The sequence below is a fragment of the Symphalangus syndactylus genome, chromosome X (genome assembly GCF_028878055.3).
Source record: "Symphalangus syndactylus isolate Jambi chromosome X, NHGRI_mSymSyn1-v2.1_pri, whole genome shotgun sequence".
Taxonomy (NCBI): Eukaryota; Metazoa; Chordata; class Mammalia; order Primates; family Hylobatidae; genus Symphalangus; species Symphalangus syndactylus.
This window is the reverse complement of record NC_072447.2, coordinates 104304388-104324565: the sequence shown is the minus strand read 5'-3', so window position 1 is coordinate 104324565 and position 20178 is coordinate 104304388. Positions and strand designations below refer to the sequence as shown.

The following is a 20178-nucleotide window of genomic DNA, read 5'->3' as shown; positions in this document are numbered from 1 at the left end:
ATAATGTCATAAAATTTTGTAATCACTGAGTGCCAGTAGTGCCCTATAAACCTCCCCTAACCAACTGAAATGTAGAATTTGAGTGATATGGTTTGGATACTTGTCCTCCCACACATTAAAATGTAACCCACAATGTTGGAAGTGGGGCCTGGTGGGAGGTGTTTGGGTTATGGGGTTGGATCCCTCATGGCTTGGTGCTGTTCTTATTATATTGAGTGAGATATCATGAGACCTGGTTGTTTAAAAGCATGTGGGACCCCCACCCACTTGCTGCTGCTCTCACCATGTGGTGTTCCTGCTTCTGCTTTGCCTTATGCCATGAATAAATGCTTCCTGAGGCTTCCTAAGAAGGTGAGCAGATAACAGCCTTATGCTTTCCATACAAGCTGCTATAAACCATAAATTTCCTTTCTTTATAAATTACCCAGTCTCAGGTATTCCTTTATAGCAATGCAAAAATTGTCTGACACAGAAAATTGCTACTAGGAATGGAGTATTGCTGTAAAGATTTCTGAAAATGTGGAAATGACTTTGGAACTGTGTAACAGGCAGAGGTTTGAAAAGTTTGGAGCGCTCAGAAGAAGACATAAACATGAGGGAAAGTTTGGAACTTCTCAGAGACTGGTTAAATGGTTGTGACCAAAATGCTAATAGTGATATGCACAGTGAAGTCCTGGCTGACAAGGTCTCAGATGAAAATAAGGAAGATTTTAGGAACTGGAGCAAAGGTCACCCTTGGTATGCCTTAGCAAAGAACTTGGCTTTATTGTGTTCATGCCCTAGGGTTCTGTAGAACTTTGGACTTAAGCATGATGACTGAAGATATCTGGCAGAAAAAAATTCTAATCAGAAAAGTGTTCAAGATTGTGCCTGGCTGCTTCTAACAACCTGTTCTCCAATGTGGGAGCAAATAAACGAATTAAAGTTGGAATGTATAATTAAAAGAGAAGCAGAGTGCAAAAGTTTGGAAAATTTGCAACTTTGCCACATGACAGAGAAAGAAAAAGCATTATCAAGAGCAGAATTCAAGTGGGCTGTGGAACAACAACTTGCTAGAGATATTAGCGTGATTTAGAGGGAGCCAAGTGCTATTGTCCAAGACAGTGAGAAAAGGCCCTGAAGACATTTCAGCAATCTTCAAGGCAGCCCCTCCCACCACAGGTGCAGAGGCCTGGAAGAAAAGAATAATTTTGTGGGCAAGGCCCTGGGCCCTGTTGCTCTGCACAGATTCAGGACACTGCTCCCTGCATTCAGGCTGCTCCAGCCCCAACCTCAGCTCAAAGGGCCTCAGATGCAGCTCAGGCTGCTGTATCAGAGGGCAAAAGCCATGAGCCTTTATGGCTCCTACTCGATGTTAATCCTGTAGGTGTGCAAAGTGCAACAGTTAAGGAGGCTTAGCACTCTCCACCTAGATTTCAGATGATATATAAAAAAGCCGGGTGCCCAGGCAGAAGCCTGCTGCAGGCATGGAGTCCTAACAGAGTTTTGACTAGGGCAGTGTGAAGGAGAAATGTGGGGTTAAAGAGCCAACACAGACTCCCCACTGGGGTACTGCCTAGTCAAGCTGTAAGAAGTGTCCCACTGTCTTCCAGACCCCAGAATGGTAGATACATAAACAGCTTACATCTTCCATCTAGAAAAGCTGCAGAAACTCAACTCTGAAAGCAGTCTCAGTGTTTGTACCCCACAAAGCTATAGGGGCAGAGCTGCCAGAGACCTTGGGAGCCCACCACTCACACGAGAGTTCCCTGGATGTGGGATAACATAGTCAAAGGAGATTATTTTTGAGCTTTAAGATTTAATGACTGTCCTGCTGGGTTATAGATTGGATTGGGGCATGTTACTCATTTCTTTTAGCCAATTTCTCCCTTTTAGAATGGGAATTTTTCCAATGCCTGTATCCCCATTTATCTTGGGAGTAAATAATTTGCTTTAATTTTACAGGCTCAGAGGTGGAAGGAAGTCATCTCCAGATAAGACTTTGGACTTGGGACTGTTGAGTTAATGCTGAAATAAGTTAAGACTTTGGGAGACTGTTAGAAAGGTATAATTGCATTCTGATATGTGAGAAAGGCATAAGATTTGAGGACCCAACAGTGGAATGATATGGTTTGGATATTTGTACCCTCAAATCTCATAATGAAATTTAATCCCCGACATTGAAGATGAGGCTTAGTGGGAGATGTTTGGGTCATGGGGGTGGATCCCTCTTGTTTTGGTGCTATCCTTGTGATACTGAGTACTCGTGAGATCTGGTTGTTTAAATGTGTGTGGCAGCTCCACCTCCGCTCTCATTCTTGCTCGTGCTCTTGCCATGTGACATGCATGCTCCTGCTTTGCCTTCTGCCATAAGTAAAAGCTCTCTGAAGCCACCCAAGAAGGTGGGAAGATGCTGGCACCATGCTTCCTGGACTGCCTACAGAACTATGAATGAATTAAACATCTTTTCTTTATAAATTACCTATTCTCAGGAATTTCTTTATATAAATGCAAGAATGGCCTAAAGCACTTAGAAAAAATCAGAATAATTACCATTTAGAAAATTGGGAGAGAGGTGGAGCAAGATGATGGAATAGAAGACTTCACTGATCATCCTTCCCTTCAAGGAAACCAATGGAACAACTATGTATAGAGGAGAAAACAAACCACCTTCATAAGAACCAAGAATCAGATGAGTACACATTGTACCCAGCTTTAACTTCATATCACTGAAAGAGGCACTGAAGAAATAGAAAAAATGGTCTTGAATGGCTGATGCCACCCCTCCTACCCCTGCACACCCACCCCTAGCAGTGGTGGTGTGGTACAGAGAGCATCTCCAGGTATTAGGGGAGGAAGAGCATAGCAATTGTAAGGCTCTGAACTCAGTGCTGTCACATATATCAGAAAGCAATACCAGACCAAACTCAGCTGGTGCCTGCCCATGAAGGGAATATTTAAACCAGCCCTAGCCAGAGGGAAATTGCTGATCCAGGGGGTCAAAACTTAAGTTCCCACAAACCTCGCCACCTAGATCCAAAGTGCTCTGGGTCTCTAAGTAAACTTGAAAGGCAGTCCAGGCCATAAGGACTGCAACTCTTAGGTGAATCCTAGTGATGAATTGGGCCCCAAAGACAGTGGACTGGGGTGGCACGTGACCTATTGAGACACAAGCTGGGGCAGCCAAGGGAGTGCTGACATCACCTCTCTCCTAACCCTGCACTGCTCAGCTTGCAGCTCCAAGAGAAACCCCTTTCATCGGCTTGAGGAGAGGGCATGAAAGAGTAGGGAGAACTTTATCTTATATCTTAGATACCAGCACAGCTACTGCAGAATAGGGCGCTGGTCAGAAAGATAAGCCCCCCGTTTCAGGCCCTAGATTCCAGATGATCTTTCTAGACACACCCTGGACCATAAGAAAACCTGCTGTCTTTAAGGGAAGGACCTATCCCTGGAAGCATTTATCACCTGCTAGCAAAAGAGCCCTTGGTCCCTCAATAAACAGCAGGAATACCCAGGTACTAAGTCAAGTGCTTTGGGTGAGCCTCTGATACTTGCTGGCTTCAGATGAGACTCAGCACATTACCAACTGTGGTGGCTACAAGGCAAAACTCCTGATTTAAAAAATCAGAGGAGAAAGTAAAGGGGACTTCTCTTGCATCTTTGGTGTCAGCATGGCCACTCTTGGGTAGACCACCAAGTGGGCTCTTGGGGTGTCTAATTCCAGGACTTGACTCTTGGATGGCATTTGTGGACCTGCCCTGGGCCAGTGGGGAACCCACTTTCCTGAAGGGTGAGTCCTAGGCCAGGCAACACTTACCACAGTTTGACTTAAGAGACCTTGGGCTTCAAGGAAACATCAGTGGTAGTCTGGCAGTACTCTTCATGGCCTGTGGTGGCAGTGGCTAGGAGGTAAGGCTCCTCTGCCTTTGGAAAGGGAGCAAGAGTGGGAAGGACTGCGTCCTGCAGTGTGAGTGCTAGCTAAGCCACTGTACCCTAGAACACAAGGCAGAATTTTACAGTTTTTGACTCTAGTCCCTGACTCCTGGACTGCACTCTTAGATCCACATGGGACCTGAAGATCTTGCCACCCTGAAGTGAAGAATTCAGGCCTGACTGGCTTTGCCATGAGCTGATTGTAGAGCACCAAGGCCTGGAGAAAGCAGGCCTGGAGAAAGCATAGACAGTAACCAAAGAGTGGTCACAGTAGGCCTTATTCAAGACCCAGTGCTGTGCTGCCCTCACTTCTAACCCAGCACAGTTATAGTGGTGGTGGTCACAGGGGTGCTTGTTTTAATAGTAAAACAGATTTATGTATCTTAGTACACACACAGAGAGAGAGATTCTATTTGTTTGGGTGAAAGTAAGAGAAGTGAACAAGAGTCTCTGCCTAGAAATCCAGAGAATTCTCCTGGATCTTGCCAAAGACCATCAAGGCAGTACCTCTATGAGTCTGCAAGAACCACAGTGTCACTGGGTTTAGGGTGCTGCCTAAAGCAGATAGAGTTTAGATCATAACACCCAAGTCCTTTGAATTACCTGGAAAGCCTTCTCAAGAAGAACAGATACAAATAAGCCCAGAAAGTGAAGGCTATAACAAATACCTAACTCTTCAATGGCCAGACACCGAAAAACAACAACTAGCATTAACGCTACCCAAGAGAACATGACCTCACCAAATGAACTAAATAAAGCACCAGAGACCAGTCCTCAAGAGAATTCAAAATAGCTGTGTTGAGGAACCGTGAAGAAATTCAATATAACACAGAGAAGGAATTCAAAAATTCTTTCAGGTAAATTTAACAAAGAGATTTAATAATATAAAAGAATCTAGAAAAAATTCTGGAGCTGAAAAATGAAACTGGCATACTGAGGAATGCACCAGAGACTTTTAATAGCAGAATGGATCCAGCAGAGTAAAGAACTAGTGAGCTTGAAAATAGGCTATTTTGAACATGAACAGCAGAGGAGACAAAAGAAAAAAGAATAAAAAAACAATGAAGCATGTCTACAAGATACAGAAAACAGCCTCAAAATGGCAGATCTAAGAGTTATTGGCCTTAAAGAGGAGGTAGAGAAAGAGATGCAAGTAGAAAGTTTATTCAAAGCAATAATGTCTGATTCCCAAACGTAGAGAAAGATATCAATATCCAAGTGCAAGATGGTTGTAATAGAACACTAAGCAGATTTAACCCAAAGAAGTTTACCTCAAGGTCTTTAATAATCAAACTCTTAAATGTCAAGGATAAAGAAAGTATCCTAAAAGCAGCAAGATAATGAAACAAAATACAATGCAGCCCCAATACACCTGGCAGTAGACTTTTCAGTAGAAGCTTTTCAGGCCAGGAGAGAGTGGCATGACATATGTAATGTGCTGAAAAGAAAACATTTAAGCTAGAATGGTATATTCAGTGAAAATATTTGTCAAACATAAAGGAAAAATGAAGACTTTCCCACACAAACAAAAGCTGAGGAATTTCATCAACATCAGACCTATCCTACCAGAGATGCTACAGGCAGTACTTAAGTGTAAAAGCAAAGGATATTACTGAACAATATGTAATCACCAGAAGGTACAAAATTCACTGGTAATAGTAAGTACACAGAAAAACACAGAATATTGTAACATTGCAACTATGATGTGTAAATTACTCTTATCCTAAGTGGAAATACTGAAGGATAAACCAATAAAAAACCATTACATCTTTTCAAGATGTGTACAATAAGATATAAATAAAAACGACAAAACGTTAAAAAGCAGGGAGAAATTAAGGAATAGAGTTTTTATTAGTTTTCCTTTTGCTTGTTTGTTTATGCAAACAGGGTTAAGATGTTATCATGTAAAATAATGTGTTATAAGATAATATTTGCAAGCTTCATGGTAACCTCTAACAAAAAAACACACAATAAATACAGAAAAAATAAAAAGTAAGAAACTAAATTACATCACTCGGGACAATCACCTTCATTAAATGAAGACAAGAAAGAAAAAAAGAAAGGATGAGAAGACCACAAAAAAACAGAAAACAAATAAAAAATGGCAAGAGTAAGTCCTTACTTATCAGTAATAACATTGAATGTAAATGCACTAAGCTCTCTAATCAAAGACATAGAGTAGCTGAATGGATTAAAAAAAATTACAAGACCCATGGATCTGTTGTTAATAAAAAAACACACTCTACCTATAAAGACACACACAGAGATAAAGTAATGAAAAAAGATATTCCATGCCAATGGAAACCAAAAAAGAGCAGGAGTCGCTGTACCTATATTAGACAAAATAGATTTAAAGACGAAATGTAGAAGAGACGAGAAAAGTCACTGCATAATGATAAAAAGGTCAACTCAGCAAGAGGATATCACAATCATAAACATATATGCGCCCAACACTGGAACACCCAGATATATAAAGAAGATACAATTAAAGCTAATGGGAAAGATAGGTTGCAATACAATAATAGCTGGAGACATTTATTCCTCACTTTCAGCATTAGACAGATCTACCAGACACAAAATAAACAAAAAACATCAGAATTATTCTGCAATATAGAGCAAATGAATCTAATAGATATTTGTAGACATTTCATCCAATGACTGCAGATTACTCATACTTTTCCTGAGCACATGAAACGTTCTGAAAGATAGACCATATTTTAGATCACAAAACAACACTTAAAACATTACAAAAGTGGAAATAATGTCAGGCATCTTATCTGACCACAGTGGAATAAAACCAGAATTCAACAAGAAGAGGAATTATGGAAACTATACAAAACAGGGAAATTAAACAATATACTCTTGAATTACCAGTGGGTCAATGAAGAAATTAAGAAGCAAATTGAAAAATTTCCTGAAACAAACAATAATTAAAAGACAAAACAACAAAATCTATGGGATACAGTAAAAGAGTACTCAGAGAGAAGTTTATAGCTTTAATTGCCTACACCAAATAGAGAAAATACTTCAAATAAACAATCTAATAATGCATTTTAAAGAAGTAGAAAAGCAAGAGCAAACTAAACCCAAAAGTAATAGAAAAAAAGAATTGAATTCAGAGCAGAAATAAATGAAATTGAAATGAAAAAGCAATGCAAAGGTCAATGAAAGAAAAAGTTGTTTTTTTGAGAAGTTAAATAAAACTGACAAAATTTTACCCAGAATAACTAGGAACAAGGAGAGAATATCCAAATACATAAAAACAGAAATGAAAAAGGAGACATTACAACTGATATTGCAGAAATGCAAATGATTATCAGTAGCTACTATGAATGACTATATGCCAATAAATTCAAAACCCAGGAAGAAATGGATAAATTCCTAGATACATACAACCTACCAAGATTGAATCAGGAAGAAATAAAAAACATAAATAGACCAATAACAAGTAATTACATCAAAGCAATAATAAAAACTCTTCCACTAAAGAAAAGCCCAGGACCCAATGGCTTCAATGCTGAATTCTACCAAACTAAAAGAACTAATACCAATCCTACTCAAACTATTCTGAAAAATGAAGGAGGGAATACTTTTCATCTCATTCTATCAGGCCAGTATTACCCTGATACCAAAACAAGACACACACACACACACACACACACACACACACACACACAAAAACTACTGGCCAGTATCTCTGATTAATATTGATGCAAACATCCTCAACAAAATACTAACAAGCCGAATTCAACAATATGTTAGAAAGATCATTCATCATGACCAGGTGGCATTTATTCCTGGGATAAAAAATCATATAGTCTTATAAATTGATGCTGAAAAAGTATTCGATAAAATTCAACATGTCTTCGTCATAAAAACCCTTAAAAATAGAACTAGAGGGAACATGCCTTAACATAATAAAATTGACATACAACAGACACACAGCTGCTATCATAGTGAATGGGGAAAAACTGAAAGTGTTTCCTCTAAGATCTAGAATACAGCAAGGATGCCCACTGTCACCATTGTTATTCAACATGACACTGGAAGTCCTATGTAGAACGGCAGACAAGAGAAAGATATAAAGGGCATTGAAATTGGAAAGAAAGATGCCAAATTATCCTTCTTTGCAGATGACAAAATCTTACACTTTGAAAAACCTAAAGACTTCACAAGAAAACTCTTAGAATTGATAAACAAATTCAGTAAAGTTGCAGGATATAAAATCAATACACAAAAATCAGTAGCATTTCTATATGCCAAGAGTGGACAATGCAAAAAAGAAATCAAAATGTAATCCAATTTACAATAGCCACACATAAAATTAAATACCTAGGAATTAACCAAATAAGTAAAATAAATCTCTATAATGAAAACTATGGAACACTGATAAAATAAATTGAAGAGGAAACCAAAAAATAAAACAATATTTCATGTTCATGGATTAGAAGAATCAATATTGTTAAAATTTCCAGTTTACCCAAAGCCATATACATTTTCATTGCAGTTCTTATCAAAATACCAATAACATTCTTTATAGTAATAGAAAAAAAATCCTAAAATTTATATGAACTCATAAAAGAAGAATTCAACAGAATAGCCAACGCTATCCTGAGCAAAAAGAAAAAAACTTAAGGAATCACATTGCCTGACTTCAAATTATACTACAGAGATATAGTAACCATGACAGCATGTTATGGCTTAAAAACAGACATATAGGCCAACGGAACAGAATAGGGAACCCAGAAACAAATCCACATACCTATAGTGAACTCATTTTCAACAAAGGTGCCAGGAACATAGAGTAGGGAAACAGAGTCTCTTCAATAAATGGTGCTGGGAAAACTGTATATCCATATGCAGGTGAATAAAACTAGACCCCCATCTCTCACCATATACAAAATTCAAATCAAAATCATTTAAACACTGAAATCTAAAACATCAAATTATGAAACTACTACAGGAAAACATTGGGGAAAATCTCCAAGGCATTTGTCTGGATAAAAATTTCTTGACAAACACCACAGTAGCAGAGGCAATCAAAGCAAAAATGGACAAATGGAATAACATCAAGTTAAAAAGCTTCTGCACAGCAAAAGAAACAATCAACAAAGTGAAAAGACAACCCACAGAATGGGAGAAAATATTTGCATATTACCCATGTGACAAGGAATTAATAACCAAAATATATAAGGAGCTCAACAACTCTATAGGAAAAAATGTAATAATCTGATAAAAATAGGGGCAAAGGATTTGAATAGACATTTCTGAAAAGAAGACATAAGAATGGCAAACAGGCATATGAAAAGTTGCTCAACATCTTTGATCCTCAGAGAAATGCAAATCAAAACTACAATGAGATATTATCTGACATCAATTAAAGTGGCTTATATCCACAAGACAGGAGATAGTAAATGCCGGAAAGGATATGGAGAAAAGGGAACCCTTGTACATTGTTGGTGGGAATGCAAATTAGTACAACCACTATGGAGAACAGTTTGGAGGTTGCTCAAAAATCTAAAAATTGAGCTACCATGTGATCCAGCAATCCCACTGCTGGGTACATATACAAAAGAGAGGAAATCAGTATATCAAAGAGATATCTGCACTTTTACATTTGTTGTAGCAGTATTTACAATAGCTAAGATTTGGAAGCAACCTGTGTCCATCACCAGATGCATGCGTAAAGAAAATAGGGTACATATACATAGCGGAGTACTATTCAGCCATCCAAAAGAATGATATTCAGTCATTTGTAACAATATGGATTGAACTGGAGATCATTATGTTAAGTGAAATAAGCCTGGCACAGTGAGACAAACATGGCATTTTCTAATTAATTTGGGATCAAAAAATTAATACAATTGAACTCACAGATGTGGAGAGTAGAATGGTGGTTACCAGAGGCTGGGAAGAGTAGGGGGGGCCTGGGGGAGAGAGGGAAAGTTAATGGTTACAAAATAAATAGTTAGAAAAAATAAATAAGACCTAGTGTTTGATAGCACAACAGGGTGACTATAGTCAATAATAACTTGTACATTTTTAAATAACTTAAAGTATGTAATTGGATTGTGTATAACTCAAAGGGTAAATGCTTGAGGGGATGGATACCCAATCCTTCATGATGTGCTTATTATACATTGCAAGCTTTTATCAAAACATCTCATGTACCCCACAAATATTAATATATATACCTAGTATGTACCCAGAAAAATAAAAATTAGAAAACATTTAGATAAATGGAGACATACAAATGTCCTATTCATGAAAATTGCCCTGTAACAATTTGAAAACAACCACAAGTTTTTTTGAGGTAATAATTTGATAATGAAAAATAATTTTCTATTTTTCTTTGAATCAGGTTTGATAATTGTTCCACCAGATGTTCATTTTATTAAGATATTCAAACTTATTAATATTAGCTAATTAGTTTGTTAGAAGTTATTAATATTCTTTGTGTCAGTTGATTAACTCCTTTACTCATTTCTGATTTTGGCTGTGTGCAATTGTCTAATATTTTCCTAATTAATTTACCAGAGATTATTTTACTCTCCCCTTCCCTCACTCCCTACCTTCCCTCCCTTCCTACCTTCCCTCCCTTCTCCCTTCCCTTCCTTCTCCCTTCCCTCCCCTCCCTTCCCCTTCCCTCCCCTCCCCTCCCTTCCCCTTCCTTCCCCTTCCTTCCTTCCATCCCCCTCTCCCTCCCTTTCTGCCTTCCTCTACTCCTTTCTTCTCTCATCTTTTTGGAGAACTGGATTTGGATTTATTAATAAGTTTGACACTTTTCATTTGCTGATTTTTGTTTATAGTTTTATTTACATTATTTTTTCCCTTAGGGATTCTGTCTTCTTTATGATTTTGTTTTTCTATCTTCCTCAGTAAAGGGTTAGTTTATTTATCTTTATTCTTTTTCTTTTAATATTTAATGCATTTAAATATATGAATATACTACTGAATAACACTTTGGATCTATCATATACATTTTGCTTCATAGCATTCTGATTTTCTAGATTAGTTGTAGTTGCATTTTAAAATTTTTTTCCTTTATTCATTAGTTATTTTTGGAGAGAGATACTTAATCTATTAGTGTTAGTTTTCTGTTTCTTTGAGTGTTTTTTGTTACTTTATAATTTTGTTGCAACATGACCAGAAAATATGGCTTGACCATTTTGTACTTTCTTGAACTCAATGAAATTTTCTTACTGACTTTGTATAGTTTCAGTTTCAAAACTTACTGCACGAATCTGTGAAAGGAAGTTTAATCAGCTGTAGGCTATAGAATTGAATCTTTTAAATTGTATTTATTGCCTCTGTGTCTTTGTAGACATTTTTGTTGTGATAAAAGTAATACATACCTTCTTCATAAATTTTTAAGTGAAAAGTATTGATAACTATTAACACAGTGTTTCACAGAAGCTCCCTAGAACTCTTTTAACTTGCATGATTGAAACTTGATACCCATTGCACACTAACTCCCCATTTTCCCCTCCCCCAGCCTCTGCAAATCACCATTCTACTTTTTGCTGTCATAAGTTTTACTACATTATATATCTCACTATGAGTGGAATCATGTGGTACTTGTCCTTTTATGACTGACTTATTTTATTTAGCCTAATGTCCTCAAGGTTTATCCATGTTGTAACTTAAGACAAGGTTTTCTTCTTTTTATGGCTGAATAGTCCATTGTACATATATATCAAATTTTCTTCGTCTGTTCACTAATCAACGGACTTTTAAGTTTCTACTGTTTGACTATTGTGATTAATGCTTTAATGTACTCTGTAACTGTATTATTACCTCAAAAAAACCTGTGGTTGTTTCAAATTGTAACAGGGCAAATATCTCTTAGAGAACTTGATTGCAATTCTTTTTGATATATACCCAGAAGTGGGATTACTGGATCATCTCTTTATTCTATTTTTAATTTTTTGAGGAATCACCATACTGTTTTCTATAGTGACTACACCATTTTACATTCCCACGAACAGCGTGCAAGGGCTCCAATTTCTCCACATCCTAGTCAACATTTCATTTCTGTTTTCTTTATTTCTATTTTTTAAATGGTCATACTAACAGGTGTGAAGTGATATCTTATTGTGGCTTTTATTTGCGTTTCCCTCATCATTTAATGGTATTGAGCATCTTTTCATATATCATATACCTGTCATCCATTTGTATGTCTTCTTTGGGGAAATGCAAATTCAAGTCCTTTGCCTATTTTAAATCAGGTTATTTGTTTTTATGCCATAAGGTCATAGGTGTTGTTTATGTATTTGTAATATTAACTCCTTATCACACATATGGTTTGTAATATTGCCTTCCATTTTATAATTTGGCTTTTCATTCTTTTGTTTCCTTTGCTGTTCAGAAATTTTTAGTTGGATGTAGTCCCATTTATTTATATTTTTGTTTTTGTTTCCTGTGCTTATGATGCCATATCTAACAAATCATTGTCAATCCTGTGTCAGAAAGCTTTTCCACTATATTTTCACTTAGCAGTTTTACAGATTCAGTTCTTACATTTAAACCTATATTTTGAGTTGATTTTTGCATACAGACTAAAAATATGGGTACAATTTTATTCTTTTGCATGTGGATGCCCAGTGTTCTCAGAACCACTTGCTAAAGAGACTGTCCTTTCCCTATTGTGTTTCCTTGGCACTGAAGTTAAAGACCAGTTGACCATGTATGTGTAGTTTTATTTGTGGGTTCTGTATTCTGTTTTATTGGCCTATATGTCTGTCTTTATGCCAGTACCATACTGTTTTTCTTACTGTAGCTTTGTTATGTGTTTTGAAATCAGGAACTTTGATTTGGTCTCCAGCTTTGGTCTTTCTTCTCAATATAGTTTTGACTATTTGGTGTCCTTTTGGGTTTCATATAAATTTTAGCATTGCTTTTTTCTATGTCTGTAATAATTGTCATGGGGATTTTGATAGGGATTGCACTGAATATGTAGCTCACTTTGGGCAGTACGGACATATTAACAATGTTATATCTTCCAATCCAGGTTCATGGGGTATCTTTCCATTTATTTGTGTCTTTAATTTCCTTCAGCAGTGTTTCAAATTTCTAAGTATGTAAGTTTTTTGCTAAGTGAGTTAAGTTTATTCCTAAGTATTTTATATATTTTTGATGGTATTGTAAATAAATTTTTTCTCAGTTTCCTTTTTGGATTTTTGGTTGTTAATGGATAGTAATGCAATTAATTTTTGAATGTTGACTTTTTATCCTAATAAACCTTATTTATTAGTTCTAAGAGCTTTCTTTGTGGAATCTTTAGTGGTTTTAAATATATGATCATGTCATCTGTGAACAGAGATAGTTTCACTTCTCCTTATCTGATCTGGATTTCTTTTATTTCTTTTTCTGGCCTAATTCCTCTTGCTAGAACTTTCAATGCTACATTATAGAAGTGGCAAGAGTGGACATACTCATTTCATTTTGTGTCTTAGCAGTAAAGCTTTCAGTGTTCTACTAAGTACAGTATTAGCTGTGGTCTTTTCTCTATGACTTTTATTATGTTGAGGTAATTTCCTTGTATTCCTAGAGGGTTGAGTGTCTTTATCATGAATGGATGTTAATTCATGTCAGCTGATTTTTCTGTACCTATTTAGATGATCTGGTGATTCTTATTCTTTATCCTGTTAATGTGGTATACCACACATGCTGTGGTATATCACAACATATAAAACATAATTTTATATGTTGAACCATCCTTGGATCTAAGGAATAAATCTCACATGATCATGGTATATAATTTTTTTATGTAGAGATGAATTCAATTTTCTAGTATTTTGTTGATAAATTTTGCATTCATGTTTCCTCATCAGGCATATTGGATTGTAACTTTTTTATTGTATTGTAATTTCCTGGCTTTAGTATCAGGGTAATACCTCAGAAAACAATTTTGGAAGCGTTACCTCCTCTAGAATTTTTTGAAAAAGTTTGAGGATTAGTGCTAATTATTTAAATGTTTAATAAATTTTACTAATGAATCCATCTTGTCCTGGCTTTTATTTATTGGGAGGTTTTTTGGTTATTGATTCAATCTCCTTACTATATATAGGTCTTTTTGGATTTTCTATTTCTTCATGATTCAGTCTTGATAGGTTATATGTTTCTAGGAATTTACAAATTTGTTCTGGAATAACCAGTTTTATGACATATACTTATTCATTATTTCCATCCCCTGAAAAAATTATCCACTGAGTTACAAAGTTACAAAAAAATCCAATTACATACTTTAAGCTATTTTAAAATGTACAATTAAGTTTTTATTGACTTTAGCCACCCTTTTGTGCTATCAAATAGTAGGTCATATTTATTCTTTCTATTTTTTTTGTAAGCATTAATCATCCCCAGCTCCTCCCAAGTTTCCCAATACCCTTCACAGCTTCCAGCGACCATTCTTCTACTCACTACATTCATGAGTTCAATTGCTTTGATTTTTAGATCCCACAAATAAGTGAGAACATGCCATTTTTGTCTTTCTGTGCCTGGCTTATTTAACTTAATGTTATGATCTCCAGTTCCATCCATGTTGTTGTAAATGGATGGATTTCATCTTTTTTATAGCTGAATAGCACTCCATTGTGTATATGTACCATATTTTCCTTATCTATTCTTCTGTTGATGGGCACTTAGGTTGCTTCCAAATCTTAGCTGTTGTAAACACTGCTACAGCAAATGTAGGAGTGGAGATACCTCTTCAATATACAAATTTATTTTCTTTGGGGTATATACCCAGCAGTGGGATTACTGGATCATATGGTAGCTCAGTTTTTAGTTTTTTGAGCCACCTCCAAACTCCATAGTGGTTGTATTAATTTACATTCTCACGAACAGTGTACAAGGGTTCCCTTTTCTCTACATTCTTTCCAGCATTTGTTACTATCTTTTAGATATGAGCCAGTTTAGTGGAGGTAAATTTATATTTCATTGTAGTTTTGATTTGTATTCCTCTGACCAATGATGTCGAGTACCTTTTAATATGCCTATTTCCATTTGTATGTTTTCTTTTGAGAAAATTCTATTCAAATATTTTGCCCATTTTTGATCAAATTATTAGATTTTTTTCCTACAGAGTTGGTTGAGCTCCTTATATATTCTGATTATTAATCCCTTGTCAGAGGGGTGGTTTGTAAGAATTTTCTCTCATTCTGTCTGTTATCTCTTCACTTATTGATTGTTTCATTTGCTGTGCAGAAGCTTTTTAGCTCGATGTGATCCCATTTGTCCATATTTGCTTTGGTTGCCTATGGTTATGAGGTATTACTCAAGAAATCTTTGCCCACTCCAATGTCCTTGAGAGTTTCTTCAATGTTTTCTTGTAGTAATTTTATAGTATGATGTCTTAGATTTAAGTGTTTCATCCATTTTGATTTGATTTTTGTATATGGCAACACATAGAGACCTAATTTTATTTTCTTGCCTATGGATATCTGGGTTTTGCAGCACCATTTATTGAAGAGACTGTCTTTTTCCCAGTATGTGGTCTTGGCAACTTTGGTAAAAATAAATTCACTGTAGTTGTACGGATCTGTTTCTGGGTTCTCTATTCTGTTCTATTGATCTACGTGTCTGTTTTTATGCCAGTATCATGCTGCATCGGTTACTATAGCTCTGTAGTATAATTTGAAGTCATGTAGTATGATTTATCCCGTATTGTTCTTTTTTTGCTTAGGATAGCTTTGGCTATTCTGGATCTCTTGTTGTTCCATATAAATTTTAGTATAGTTTTTTTTTATTTCTGTGAAGAATGTCATTTGACATATTAATAAGAATTGCATTTAATCTGTGAATTGCTTTGTGTAGTATGGACGTTTTAATAATATAGATTCTTCCAATCCATGAACATGAAATGTTTTTCCATCTTTTGGTGTCCTCTTCAGTTTCTTCCATCATTGTTTATAATTTTCATTTTAGAAACCTTTTCTTCTTTGGTAAATTCTAAGGCATTTGATTACATTTGTGGTTATTGTAAATGGGATTACTTTTTAAATTTATTTTTCACATTATTCACTGTTGACTTATAGAAATGCTGCTGATTTTTGTATTTTGATTTTGTATCCTGAAACTTTACTAAATTTGTTGATTACTTCTATCATTTTCTTGTGGAATCTTTGATGTTTCTGAATATAAGATCGTATCATCAGCTAACAAAGACAATTTGAATTCTTTCTTTCCAATTTGGATGCCCTTTTTATATTTCTCTTGTCCGATTGCTCTATCTAGGACTTCCAGTACTATGTTGAACATTGCTGACAGTGGGTAGCCTTGTTGTGTTCTATATTTGAGAGGAAACTCTTTCAATTTTTCCCCATTCAGTATGATAGGAGCTGTGTGTCTGTTGTATATCAGTTTTATTATGTTAAGGTATGTTCCCTCTAAGCCCATTTTTTGAGGATTTTTATCGTAAAAACATGTTGAAATTTATCAAATGTATTTTCAGCATCGATTTATAGGATGATGTGGTTTTTATCCTTTATTCTGTTGATATGATGCATCACATTGATTGCTTTGTGAATGCTGTACCACCCTTGCATCCCAGGGATAAATGTCACCTGGTCATAAATTATCTTTCTAATGTATTGTTGAATTTGGCTTGCTAGTATTTTGTTGAGAATGTTTGCATGAATATTCATCAGAAATGTTGGCCAGTAGTTTTCTTTATATGATGTGTCCTTGTCTGGTTTTGGTATCAGAGTAATACTGGCCTTGTAGAATAAGTTTGAAAGTATTCTCTCCTCTTCAATTTTTTGAAACATTTTGAGTATAACTGGTGTTAGTTCTTCTTTAAATGTTTGGTAAAATTCAGCAATGAATCCATTGGATCTTTAGTTTTTCTTTACTTGAAGACATTTTATTATGCCTTTGATCCTGTTACTTCTCATTGGTCTGTTCAGGTTATGCATTTCTTCCTGAATCAATCTTGGTAGGTTTTATGTATCTCAGAATTAGTCCATTTCTTCTAGATTTTGCAATTTATTAGCACATAATTGTTCTTAGTAACCACAAATGATCCTTTGAATTTCTGCAGTATCAGTTGTATTGTCTCCTTTTCATTTCAGATTTTATTTATTTGGATCCTCTCTTTATTCCTTAGTCTGGCTAATGGTTTGTCAGTTTTGTTTAACTTTTCAAAAAAAAAAAAACACCCAACTTTTTGTTTTATTGATCTTTTGTATTTTTTATTTCAATTTTATTTATTTCTTCTCTGATCTTCATTATTTCTTTTCTACTTATTTTGGACTTGGTTTGATCTTACCATTGTAGTTTTTAAAGATGCGTCATTAGATTGTTTATTTGAAGTTTTTCCTTTTTGTAATTTAAACACTTATGGCTACAAACTTCACTCTGATTACTGCTTTTGCTGTATCCCATAGGTTTAGATATGTTGTTTTTCCATTATCATTTTTTTCAAGAAACTTTGCAATTTCCTTCTTAATTTCTTCATCGACCCACTGATTATTCTGGAGGATATTGTTTAATTTGCATGTATTTGTAAAGTTTCCAAAATTCTTCTTAATATTAATTTTTATTCTTATTCCATTGTGGTCAGAGAAGATGCTTGCTGTTATTTTAATTCATTTGAATGTTTGAAGATTCTTTTTGTGACCTAACATATGGTCTATCCTTGAGAATAATTCATGTCCTGAGCAAAAGAATGTAAATTCTACAGCTGTTGGATAAAATGTTCTATAAATATTTATTAGATCCATTTGGTCTATAGTGCAGATTAAGTTTGATTTTTCTTTGTTGATTTTCTGTCTGGACGATCTTTCCAATGCTGAAAGTGGGATGTTGAAGTCTCAGCTATTATTGTACCAGGGCCTATCTCTTACTTTAGCTCTAATAATATTTCCTTTATATATCTGGGTGCTCCATTGTTGGGTGAATATATATTTAAAATTGTGATATCTTTCTGAATTGACCCCTTTATCATTATACAGTGACCTTCTTTGTAGCGTCTTATAGTTTTTGCTTTGAGATCTATTTTGTCTAAGCACAGTGAATCTTGCTTTTTTTTCTTTGAATTCCATTGCAATGCAATATCTATTTTCATCTCTTTATTTTCAGTCCATGTGTGCCTTTATAGGTGAAGTGTGTTTCTTAAAGGCAACAAATCCATGGCTCTTTCTTCATTCATTCAGCTTCTCTATGTCTTTTGATTGGAGAGTTTAGTCCATTTACATTCAATGTTATTATTGATAAATAAGGACTTTCATTTGCCATTTTTATTTGTTTTCTGGGTTTTTTTTTGTGATCTTCTCTTCCGTCTTTTTTTCTTTCTTGTCTTTGTTTAGTGAAGGTGATTTTCTCTGGTGACATGATTTAGTTTCTTACTTTTTATTTTTCTGTATTCGTTGTATGTTTTTTGGTTAGAGGTTACCATGAGGTTTGCAAATACTATCTTATAAGATTAATTTAATCCAATAAAACCTTAGCACTTTGCACAATAAAACAAATAAAAACAAATTTAAAAAATGTATGCTTTAACTTTGTTCCACCCCAATTGTTAACTTTTTGTTCTTTCTATTTCTATCTTATCATACTGACTAAATCTTGAAAACTTGTTGAGGTGATTATTTTTTATTGGTTCATTATTTAGTCTTTTTACTTAGGATAAGAGTAGTTTACACACCACAGTTACAGTGTTATTATTATTATTACATATTATTATTAAAACACATTCTGTGTTTTTCTGTGTACTTACTATTACCAGTAAGTTTTGTATCTTTGTGTGATTATTTATTGCTCAATAATGTCCTTCTCTATCTGACTGAAATACTCCCTTTAGTATTTCTAGTATTTCTTGTAGGCCAGATCTGGTATTGATGAAATTATTCAGCTTTGGTGTGTCTAGGAAAGTCGGTATTTCTCCTTCATGTTTGAAGGATATTTTCACTACATATACTATTCTGGGGTTACTTTTTTTCCTTCAGCACTTTAAATATGTCATGCCACTCACTTCTTGACTGTAAGGTTTCCACTGAAAAGTCTGCTGCCAGACATATTGGAGATCCATTGCTTGTTATTTGTTTCTTTTCTCTTGCTGCTTTTAGGATTCTTTCTTTTTCCTTGACCTTTGGGAGTTTGATTATTAAATACCTTGAAGCAGTAATCTTTGGGTTAAATCTTCTTGGTGTTCTATAACCTTCTTGCACCTGTATATTGATGTCTTTTTTGAAGTTTTGGAGTTCTCTGCCATTTTCCCTTTGAATAAACTTTCTACCCTAGTTTTTTCTCTATGTTCTCTTTAAGTCCAATAACTCTTAGATTTGCTATTTTTAGGTTATTTTATCGATCCTCTAGGCATGCTTCATTGTATTTTATTCTTTTTTCTTTTCTGACTGTGTTTTTTCAAATAGCTTGCCTTCAAGCTCACTCTTTCTTCTTCTTGACCAATTCTGCTGTTAGAGAACTCTGATCCATTCTTCCATTAGCCAATTGCAGTTTTCAGATCCAGAATTCTTGCTTGATTCTATTTAATTATTTTAATCTCTTTGTTAAATTTATCTGATAGAATTCTGAATTCCTTCTATTTGTTATACTGAATTTCTTTGAGTTTCCTCAACACAGCTATTTTGAATTCTCTGTCTGAAAGGTCACATATCTCTGTTTCTCCAGAATTAGTTGCTTGTGTCTTATTTGGTTCATTTAATGAGGTAATGTTTTCCTGGATGGTGTTAATGCTAGTATATGTTCTTCAGTGTCTAGGCATTGAAGAGTTCAGTATTTATTGTAGTCCTCACTCCATGGGCTTATTTGTCGCCATTTTCCTTGCGAAGGCTTTTCAGATATTTAAAAGGACTTGGATATTGTGATCTAAAGTTTATGTATTTTAGGGAGCACCTCAAAAATGGTAACATTGTGATTTTTACAGACTGATAAAGGTACCACCATGATGGTCCTGAATATGAGCCGGGAGAATTATCTGGATTACCAGGGAAAGACTCTCGTTCTCATTCTTTACTTTCTCCCAAATGTACAGTGTCTCTCTGTGTTCTCAGTCACCAAAAGCTGGGGGTAGTGTGACACAGGCACCTCTGTGTCCCACACAACTAGGACTGCACTGAGTCAGACCAGAAGCCACCGCAGAACTGGGTCTACCCCAAGGCCTGCTGTAACCACTCTCTGGGTACTGCCTATGTTCATTAAAGGCCCTGCTGCTCTACAATCAGATCATGGCAGAGCCAGCCAGGCCTGTGTTCTACCCTTCATGGTGGCAAGGTCCTCCAAGTCCTTGGTGGGGGGTCC

General features: G+C 35.4%; 1 pseudogene; it reads left to right on the top strand.

The window, feature by feature from the left end:
- The window catches only part of LOC129475365 (small ribosomal subunit protein uS2-like), a 312706-nt pseudogene extending 310943 nt beyond the window's left edge, over positions 1-1763 (top strand).
- Positions 1764-20178: the final 18415 nt, after the last annotated feature.